General features: G+C 43.0%; 1 protein-coding gene across 1 annotated transcript in view; it reads left to right on the plus strand.

Moving 5' to 3' along the window:
• The first annotated feature begins 5129 nt into the window (after positions 1–5129).
• Positions 5130–10033, plus strand: part of ZFP2 (ZFP2 zinc finger protein) — a 32315-nt gene continuing 27411 nt past the window's right edge. Inside the window, exons 1-2 of the mRNA XM_019661393.1 lie at positions 5130–5212; positions 7898–7988. The gene's annotated coding sequence lies outside the window, so the exon portion shown is untranslated. The remainder of the gene's footprint in view (positions 5213–7897; positions 7989–10033) is intronic.

A 10033-nucleotide genomic window follows, 5' to 3' on the forward strand; every position in this document is an offset into this window, starting at 1 on the left:
GTCCCAAGCGAGCTCCTAACCATTGCGCCACTCGGCCAGCCCTTGTTGAACTTCTGATGAACTTGCAACGGCAAAGAGTTATTGGCCTTCTATGATGCATAAATATTGTAAATTTGTTACTGGTACATACAATTTCTTGTACCTTGTATCTGTTCTTGTGTTTTGTAATTATTACATAAAATTTTTGTACCATAATTTGTTAAAAAATAAATGCTAAAATTCCTTTATAAATACAAAAAAAGTACCTAAATGTAAACAAACAAAAATTTGAGTTAAAAAATTAAAATGAAAGATTTTTTTCCCTGAAAGTTTGGGCCCAAAACGTGGATACGCATTATACATGGGAGTGCATTATATAAGGCAAAATACAGGCGGTATTTGAGTTATTAGATTCTCTAGCTTGAGTTGTCCTCAATAACAGGATTGCCTGATATTTGCTTGCAACCCAAGGAGATGTTTGTTTCATAGCCAATACCTCCGTACGCTGTACATGGATACATACTTTTTTTCCAGATAGAAATAGAAACAACCAAAATCCCTAAACTTGCAAACAGTTTGCCTCTAGGACCACTAGTTGGGTAGGATTTAGATTTTCTGATACTTTCAGCTGGCTTCCATCTGGGCTCAGAGCTATTTTAAGGTCAGGGTTGCAAATTGTTTTATTCATTGTTATTATAATTTGTTCAATATATTTATTTGTCAGGCTATTGGTGTTCTTTACAAGCAAATGTTTAAACCTTTACAAAAACTTGACCAATGGTTGCAGAAAGGATAGAAATGATCCACTGCATCTCCTCCATATTTGTAATTCCTAATGGTTATAACCTTTACTGCTGATGTGAAATACCTGTTTTGTCAATTACCACTGATTTCTCTTGATGTTACGAAATAAGTGCCTTTGTTTGTTGTTAAACCCTTCCCAAATGGTCTTGGCTGTTTAGCAAGAGATTGCAAATTTGTTTAAATTTTGCAGGCACCTGAGAGACCTCTTGTGAGCAAATGGCCTAGTTGCTCAGGGGCTAGTGCCCAACTACAGAAGTTCCACCAAGGGACTCAATGAACCCAGAGAATGAAGTCAAACCACTCCAGCATCAACACAGGATGAACTATCCTGATCAATCATCAACCTGTCTGTCAACAGGTTTTGATCAAAAGAGGGATAATGTCAACCCCTAGAAAGAATATATCTGCTGAGAACTCCTTGTGCCTAGTCAGGCCCAAATTAATAACCAGAGCCTAGCAGTCATTGTTTTTTTGTTTTGTTTTGTTTTGTTTTTTAAAAGATTTTATTGGGGAATTGGGGGAAGGGGAACAGACAAGCCGCTGTTTTGTTCTTCAGTCTAGTTGTGGAGGATGTGGCTTCACTGGCCCAAGTTGGCACCATCATTGCACTCTTCCCGGACAAGGCAGATCAGTCACCGGCCTCTGGAGAGCCGCTCACGGAAGCTGCTGGCTGCTCACGCTGGCTGCCGGCTACAAACGGTAGCTTATGGCAGCCCACTGCAGCAGGGGACTGCAGCCTATGCCGTCACCAGCGACCCACAGCAGCCCAGCCCCAGGTTGAGCTGCCATTCACCATCTTAGCTGCAAAGGGCAGTGTCACTGGCCCTCATATGTGGGATCCGAACTGGGGCCCTCTGGCATCCCAAGGCAGTTCTTAACCAATGCGCCACTTGGCCGGCCCAAGCAGTCATTGTTTATGGGGCCTCTCACACACACTACAGTTCAGTGAAAAGCCAGGCTGGGCTGCCACGTCTCCTGCACTGAACCCACCCTTATCAAGGAGTTCTCAGAATCATATTCCGACCAATAGGATTTAGACCTTCCCTGTCCAATGGGAGTTGCACAACTATACTTTCATTTGCATCATTATGACCAATCAGAGAGGTTCTACAACCAATCAGAATGTATGGAATTGGCCAATCAGGACAGTGCAATTTGGACCAATCAAACTGTGTAGATTTGGAGGCCTCATTTACACAGAAACGGACCAATCAGGGACCAGGTATGTGAACTTCTCTCTATATAAGCCAGTCTTTCCTTTGTCTCAGTAGAGCACACTTTGGGCTGCATTTTCCCTGCTTGAGCTGTAACACGCACAGGAGCTGTAGCATTTGAGCTGCAGTAGTAGAGCTATAGCATTTGAGCTGCAGTAGTAGAGCTATAGCATTTGAGCTGCAACATTGACCTGCTTCGCTTGAGAAACTTCACTTGAGCCATTCATTTGAGCTGTTTCACTTGAATAAAGTCTCCATTCACCACATCTCAGACAGGAATCCTGGTGGTATTGAATTGGTGGCAGTGACTTTTTGTTGATACTTGAAAGCTTCAACCTCCTGCCATGTGGCTCTCCATTGTCTGTCTTCTTCCCAGTCTCCTCTCCTGAGACTAACTATCCACATTTGTACCATCCAAGGGGAAAGGAAATTGCCCATAATGTTGATTGCAAAGGAGATCTAAAGATCTGTCTCAAAGCGTTTTCATCTGTCCTCTTTATCCTTTTTGTTTAGCCCTACCCCCTACCTTCAGTCCCAACTCCAGGAGTATCTGGTGTCACCACTGCTGTACTTTTGAGGTTTCTGAGATATAAAATCAGATTGGCTCTCAGCTATTTTTTTTTTTAATCTGTCTGGGGATCTGGAATTTTTCACGTTTGCCAAGAAAATAACATTCATCTACTTTCCAGGTCCAAATGCTGTTGCTGGTGTGTCCTTACCTGTCTTTTCCTGGCTTTGTAAGTTAACTTTTCAAATAATCCCTTACATTTGGTTTTACTGGATTTTGGAAGGGAACAAAATTTGATGCGTTGGTAAAGAAAAACAATATTATGCTGTTAAAGAAAAAGTTGTTCATGACACTTGTTAAAGAACAGTAAGGCAGAGTTTACTCAAGGGGGCCATCATGATAGATACAGTGATCACTGCAATGGGGTCTTGTAGTGGGGAAGAAAGGTTGGACTCAATTCCAAATACAGCATGCGTGAGTGGGAATTTATAGCCAAGGAGCAGGGTGGAGGTCGGAGGATAGAAAATTACTAAGAGGAGACATCAGGGGTCAGGGGTGAGGGGGGATTCTGCCTAAACCAATCTAACAGAATTCTTGCTGAAGGCAGACCAGGGTGATCAGATATGGAGGATGTGGGATTCTGGCTAAAATGACTTAGCATGATTCTTGCTAAACTTGTACAATGCAGAAATAAATCCAGGAATCCAAAAGTCAAGCCTAGTTGAAAAAGAGCTCAGAGGAGCCTGATTAGAGTTTGGTAAAGGTGAGAATCTAAGTGTAACCAGCCCAATCTCTAAATATTCCCTTTACTTTTTTTTTTTTTTTAAGTTTTTGGTCTTTTAAAAAAATGTCTAATCACATTGTTGCTGAAGAATGTGGTGGTCCTTATGATAGCAATTCTTTGAAATGTATTGAGACTGCTTTATAGCCTAGCATGAGGTAATTTTTAAATTACCTTCTCTACCTCTAGCAATATTTTTTGCCTTAACTTTTAAAAAAAATATAAGTGTAGCTGTAGTAATTTCTGTGGTTAGTATTTGCCAGGTATATCTTCTTCCAGCTTTCTACTTTCAAGGTCTATGTATCCTTATGTTTTAGCACACAGCTAGATTTTTAAAAAAATCTAGTCTGACAATATTTTTATTTTATTTGGAAAGTTCAGTCCATGTGTTTATGTAGTAATTACTGATAGATTTTGATTTATTGCTACTGTTTCTTATGTACTTTTTATTTGTCCAAATTTTTCTTTTTCTAGATTGTTGGGGGGTTTTGTTTGTTAATTTATTTCCTTCTCCCTCTCCTATATACCATACTTTCTGCACACTCTGGAAATTGCACACTCTGTTGTGAATGTTATTGAGGACCATTTCCCTACCAGAACAACTATGATGAATACATTCATGTAATTTCTAATATAAAAATTCCCTTGCAATCTTGGAGAAATTGGTTCAAGGTATTTGCATTAGTACAGTGATAGAAGATTTTTACTTTGTTTGGTGTTATCTGGGTTACCTTAGCTTGATTAAATGAATTGTGAAGATTTTCATATTTTTCAATATTTTTAAATAGTTCAGACAGTTCTCAAAGAGAAACAGAGTTGGGTACTAGTTAAAGGAGGTAAAACATATTTTATTTGGTACTATTGCAATAGGGGACAGAAGCTTCAGTAAAACCAAACTCAACTCGCAATACAGCAAAGACAGCTGGGGTTTTGCTGCAAACAAGCAGATTTTAGAAGGTCAGCAGATGGAAAATTACCAAAAGTGGACAGCAAGTTTGGAGACTCCTGCTAAACTGACCTAACAGGATTCTTGCTAAAGGTAGGCCAAGGATTTAGACATCAAGATTAGGGGATTAGGAATATGATCAGATATTAAGAATGGGGTTTCTACCTAAACTGATTTAGGAGGATTCCTGCTAAAACTGGGCTCCACGTCAAGAACAGGGCCCAGGGACCAGGCCTGGTAGAAAAGAGGACTCAGAGGAACCTGTCTAAAGTTTGGTCTAGGGTTGTCTTTGTCATCGCAATAGAAAGTGGCAGAGGAAACTAGCAGTTATTTTTAGAAAACCAAATAGTACAATCTAAGTTACCATATCAATCTGCCCCAAATGTCACCTACTTCTCTAAGTTCCAGCAGCAGATGCAGGTGAAACTAACAACTCTGGCTACATATTTAATTGAAGATTGTGTCTGCATTCTATAGTGATAATTTTGAAGTGCTTAGAGCAGCGCTTGACGCTGAGGTAGGGGAGGAAGTACAGTAATTACCATTCATGGAATGCCTGCTCTGCACCCAGTATTATTACTCATTTTTCTGACAGCTTTGCAAGGGACTCTCTGGGCTCCCTTTATTTCAGAGGAGGAAAGTGAGGCTTAGCCAAGGTTGTCTGCTCCTTATACCCTCCCCACGGACCAGGCACAATCAGGATCTAAGCAGGGGCTCCATTAGGGTAGCCGGGGTAAGGTCTCCTCCGCGCAAACCGTCCCCAGCTTGGCAAGCCACAGCTCCTCCAAAGCGAGCCTTCCTGGGAGCCACCTCTGACCCTCGGCTGGAACCGCCCCGCCCACTACTCGGGTCTGCGCCTGCGCACTCCGACATCCGCGCCGCGGCCCCACAGCCTTGTGGGAAACGTAGTCTGGCGTTCCGGCGGAGGTGGCGGGCAGAGCGGCATCCGTACTGGCTGCCGGGACTAGCTCTGGGCGAGGGTGAGTGCGGGGCAGCGGCTGGGCGCGCCGGGCCCAGCGGGCGGGTGGGTGCGAGCCTGGCGGAGGCCCGAGCAGGACGAACCCTGGACGGCAACGCGAGGGGAGGTCGGCGGCAATGGGCTGGGGCAGCGTCCTCCGGACCCCTGCGCAGCTCCGGGCCGCTTGCTCCAGGTTCGCCCCCGGAACCGAGCTGGGGAGAACACGGAGAGCTGAGGGTCGCGGGACACGGTCATTCCACTACTTGTCCCAGGAGCAACGAGGGCGGGGGTGGCGCGGCGGCCCGGGTTCGAGGGGCCAGTGAGGGACCCTGGGTTCCTCCCTGCCGCGGACTTGTTCCAGGACCCTCTCCGGGGATGCTGGACCAGCTGCGGGGCTCCAGGCTCCAGCACGTGCCCTTTGTGTAAACCGCATCTCAGTGCGCGCCCTCCGTGATTTGCGATGTCTTGACCCATGTCCATGAGAATGGGGAGGCCAACCCCCGTGCAGGTTTTCTACTTCGGGAATCCTTTTTCTTTTTTTTTAAGCAATCTTTTTCTGTACAAAAAAAGAGTTCACTACAGTACAACTAGAATATTGGGAGGAGCAAAAGAGGAAACAATCATTTGAAAACTCAAAATCTGCTTGTGTGTATGTGTCTGAACATAGAAACTCTTTGTTCTTAAACAAAGATGGATATTAGTATCCTTTTCTCTATTTGCTTTTAGAAATAAGTTATGAAATACATTTGGTGAGGGGTTAAAGTGCACAAATCTTAAGCTGTATGATTTTTTTTTCTTTTAATTATTTTTTATGCTCCATGACTTTTTATAAATATTTTTATATGTGTAAGTACTAAACATGGAGAATAAACTTTTTAAAAAAATACAATACTTATACCAATTTTTAAAAAATAGCTAAGTTGTCATTTTAATGAGTATGAGGAAAAGTATGTCTGTGCCATATTTAATCCTGTCTTTACACCTTGGTATTTTTTGGTTTTGTTTTCAATATTATAAACAGTATAGGCCTCCTGGCTGCTTATATCTTTGCATTCTTGTCTCATTCTATAAATCTTTTCAAGTGAAATTTCTGGGTCTACTCTAAGGCTTTTGATGCCTCCTGTCTTATTCTCTCCAGAAAAGTAGTAGTTAATAAACATTTGCAATATAAGCGTGCCTGATGGACCCACACCAAGCCTGTGTGTTACTATTCTCTAACTTTCTGAGAGGTGCAAATGATAGGGTTGTTTAAATTTGCATTTTGAATACTAATGAATATTTTTATGCAATTTGTATTTTGTTTATAAATTTTCTATCTGATACACAAGTGTGTTTCCTTACTATGCAGAAATGTTACATTTCACATGCTCAGACATGAAAGCCTTCCCTTCATGTTTGGGTTTGTGGCATTGTTGTTAAGCTTTCAATTCCATTATGATCACAAAAATGTTGTCTGCATTTTCTTCTAGTACTTTAGTTTCATTTTCTATGCAAATTTTTATTCTTTTCCAAATGGTAAGCCCTTGTTCCAGGTTAGTGAACAATCCATCCTTTCTTCACTGATGTGAAATGTCACTTTTTTCATATCCTGAATTCTTTTTTTTTTTTTAATAGGGTTCTCTTTTTTTTTAAAGATTTTTTTTAATTGGGGAATTGGGGGGATGGGAACAGAGCTGGGGAATTGGGGGAAGGGGAACAGACAAGTTGCTGTCGTTTTGTTCTTCAGTCTAGTTGTGGAGGATGTTGCTTCACTGGCCCAAGTTGGCACCATCATTGCGCTCTTCCCGGGTGAGGCAGATCAGTTGCCAGCTTCTGGACGGCCGCTCACTGCAGCTGCTGGCTACATACGGTAGCCCATGGCAACCCACTGCCACAGGGGCTGCAGCTTACGCAGTCGCCAGCGATTCATGGCAGCCCAGCTCCAGGTTGAGCTGTTGTTCAGCATCTTAGCTGTGGAGGGTAGTGTCACTGTCCCTCATATGTGGGATCCGAACCGCGGCCCTCTGGCATCCCAAGCCAGTTCTTAAGCATCGCGCCACTCGGCCGGCCCCTGAATTCTTATATATAAATTTTTTTCTGAACCGTTTGTGTTGGCAGGCTTAATTTGTTCCATTGACTTTTCCCTGTTAGACTGCAACATCCATGAGGACAGAGAGTTTATCTGTTTTGTTTGCAGCAGTACTATACCTCCTCCCATAGGAATGGTGCTTGGTACACAGTAGGTGGTCAACAGTATGTCTGGTGAATGAGTGATTCTGCCATTCAGTTAACAAACACTGTGTTCTGATTATCATAGCTTCATAATATCTGGTGGGCAAGTTCTTGCTCATTACTATTACCTTTCAAAAATTTCTTGGCTGTTACTATGCAACACAGTTAACTTTAAAAAAATCATCTTTTCCATAATTAACTTTAAAATATTACTTTGGTATAATTTGATTGGGAATGTGTAAATTTATAAATTAATTTCAAAGAAGTGACAATTTAGGATATTGTGACATCCTATCCAGGAATACGGTACATCTCTCTCTGTTCATCTTTCTTTATACATATATCTAAATAAGCTTAGTAAAATAAATTTAACAAATAAAAATCATAGTTTTCTTTATGTAGATACAGTACACTTCTTATTTGGTTTGGCTGTAGGTATTTTATTTTTTGTTGTTGCAGAGGTCTCCTTTCTCATGGCTTCTTTTCCTCCCCTCAGCTCTGCCTCTTCCTGTCCACCCTGTAGGAAGAACCCCACAGGAAGGAAGGTAAAGGCAATGGCTGCTGGGCCTCTGCCATTGGGAGCTCAGGTGAGCTCATATTTCAATCTCAACTTTCTCCCTTACTCTTTACTGCTATACTGTATGTGGACTTCACCACAAGAGGACACGGGCATTGAGATCTCTGAATGTTGGATATTTTCCACAAAGATCCCCTTCGGTATCCCTCAGCTCTGTTCTCAGCTGCCACTTCCTCATTCAGCTGGCTTGCTGAGCTTTGGTGCTGTTCAAGGGTTAGAAAAGGAACAAAAACCATATGAGAGATGGTCTTGGTGCTTATATCAGGGAACACAAAAGGTCACATCTCTACAAGATACAGTCACGACGATTGCACATGAATTTGACAATAAAAGCAAGTATGGTTAGGTACCCAGAGTGTCTGTTCCGAGACCTGGAGAAAGGGAAGATCAGTGTGGCAGCCGGAGAAGCAGCTGGGTGGGGGTGACTGGAGGGGATTTGCTGTAATGGAGTCAGAGTGTCCCGAGTTTAAATCCTGACTCCACCATTTCATAGCTGCATTGTCTTGGGCAAGTGCCTGCATCTCCCTGACACATCAGTCCCTTGTGGTGATGACAGTAATGACAGGATTAACTCAGTGTTTGCCACATACTTGACATTAGTAAGAATTTAACATGGCTTATTTCATTTCATAATACCGACTACATAGGTTTGCTGAAAGTTCAAATGAAATAGTGTATGTACGTAAAAAGTGCCCTGCACAGTTCCTGGATGTTGAAGTTACTGGGTAAGTGGCAGGCACTCTTAGCAGATTCCAGCCAAGAGCTCGGGGTTTAGAATTCAGAGGTGAGGCGGAATGTGGCATTGACTGGGAGTGAGAGGGAATCGGCTACAAAGTTATGGGTCAAGTTTGTGTGTCTGGTGAGGTGGTAAGCGTGGGGGTGGAGGAGGAGTCGGAGGAATTTTGATAAGAGGGTTGGCATGATAAGAGCTGTTCTAGGAAGAAGCCGTGTCCATCTGCCAGAGAAAACCATGAAGTGAAAAGAGTGGGGAGCTTAGGCGTCTTTTGCCCTGATTGCTTTAAAATGGAACCTGCTAGTTTTTACTAGAACCTGGAGTTGTCGCTTCTCTGGAAAAGGAAATAAGACATCGGGGGACTTGACCCAGGTGACCCTAAGTTTTGTTTTATTTTATACTTTTCTGTTTAAGGTTAGGCTTCCTTAACCTGGTCTGCAGTTCCGAAGGACTTGTGTTTTCTTTGTTCATTAGCTCAGGTGTTAGGCTTCTCTTAAATATATCATCTGTTTGTTTATCAAAGGAGCCGTTTTAAGAAGGCTTTGTAAAGGTGGGTATTAACTGCTGTGATTTTTTTAAAAAGATTTTATTGAGGAATTAAGGGAGGAGAACAGCATGGGGAATCGGGGAAGGGGAACAGACAATTTGCTGTCACTTTGTTCTTCAGTCTAGTTGTGGAGGACGTTGCTTCACTGGCCCATGTTGGCACCATCATTGAGCTCTTCCCGGGTGAGGCAGTCGCTTGCCGGCCATTGGACGGCTGCTCACGGCGGCTCAAGGCAGCTCAAGAAAGCGCACGCCAGCTGCCCGCCAGCTGCCCGCCAGCCTCACTGCAGCCGACACCATTGCCGGCAACTCACGGCAGCCCAGTTCCAGGTCCAGCTGTTGTTCAGCATCTTAGCTGTAGAGGGCAGTGTCACTGGCCCCCATGTGGGATCCGAACCGGGGCCCTGCTGCTCAGAGCTGGCATCCCCATGCCAGCTCTTAACCAATGTGCCACTCGGCCAGCCCTAACTGCTGTGATTTTTATTTGTACTACTTTTCTAGATATTATCAAGCTTAGATATAAAAGGCAACATAACTCACAAAGATAGCTATTAGAGGAAGGGAGTTTCTAGAAAAGGGGAAGAACTAAAGGGAAAGCGTTCAGAAGATTTTAGTTGATGAAGGTTGTGGTTTGGTTCCAGTAGCCTTGATTTTATTTAATTTAGGTAAGATAGTGTTAACTAAGTTTTTTTTTTTTTAAAGATTTTTATTGGGGAATTGGGGGGATGGGAACAGTGCTGGGGAATTCAGGGAAGGGGAACAGACAAGTTGCTGTC

Source organism: Hipposideros armiger, unplaced genomic scaffold, assembly GCF_001890085.2.
Source record: "Hipposideros armiger isolate ML-2016 unplaced genomic scaffold, ASM189008v1 scaffold_347, whole genome shotgun sequence".
Taxonomy (NCBI): Eukaryota; Metazoa; Chordata; class Mammalia; order Chiroptera; family Hipposideridae; genus Hipposideros; species Hipposideros armiger.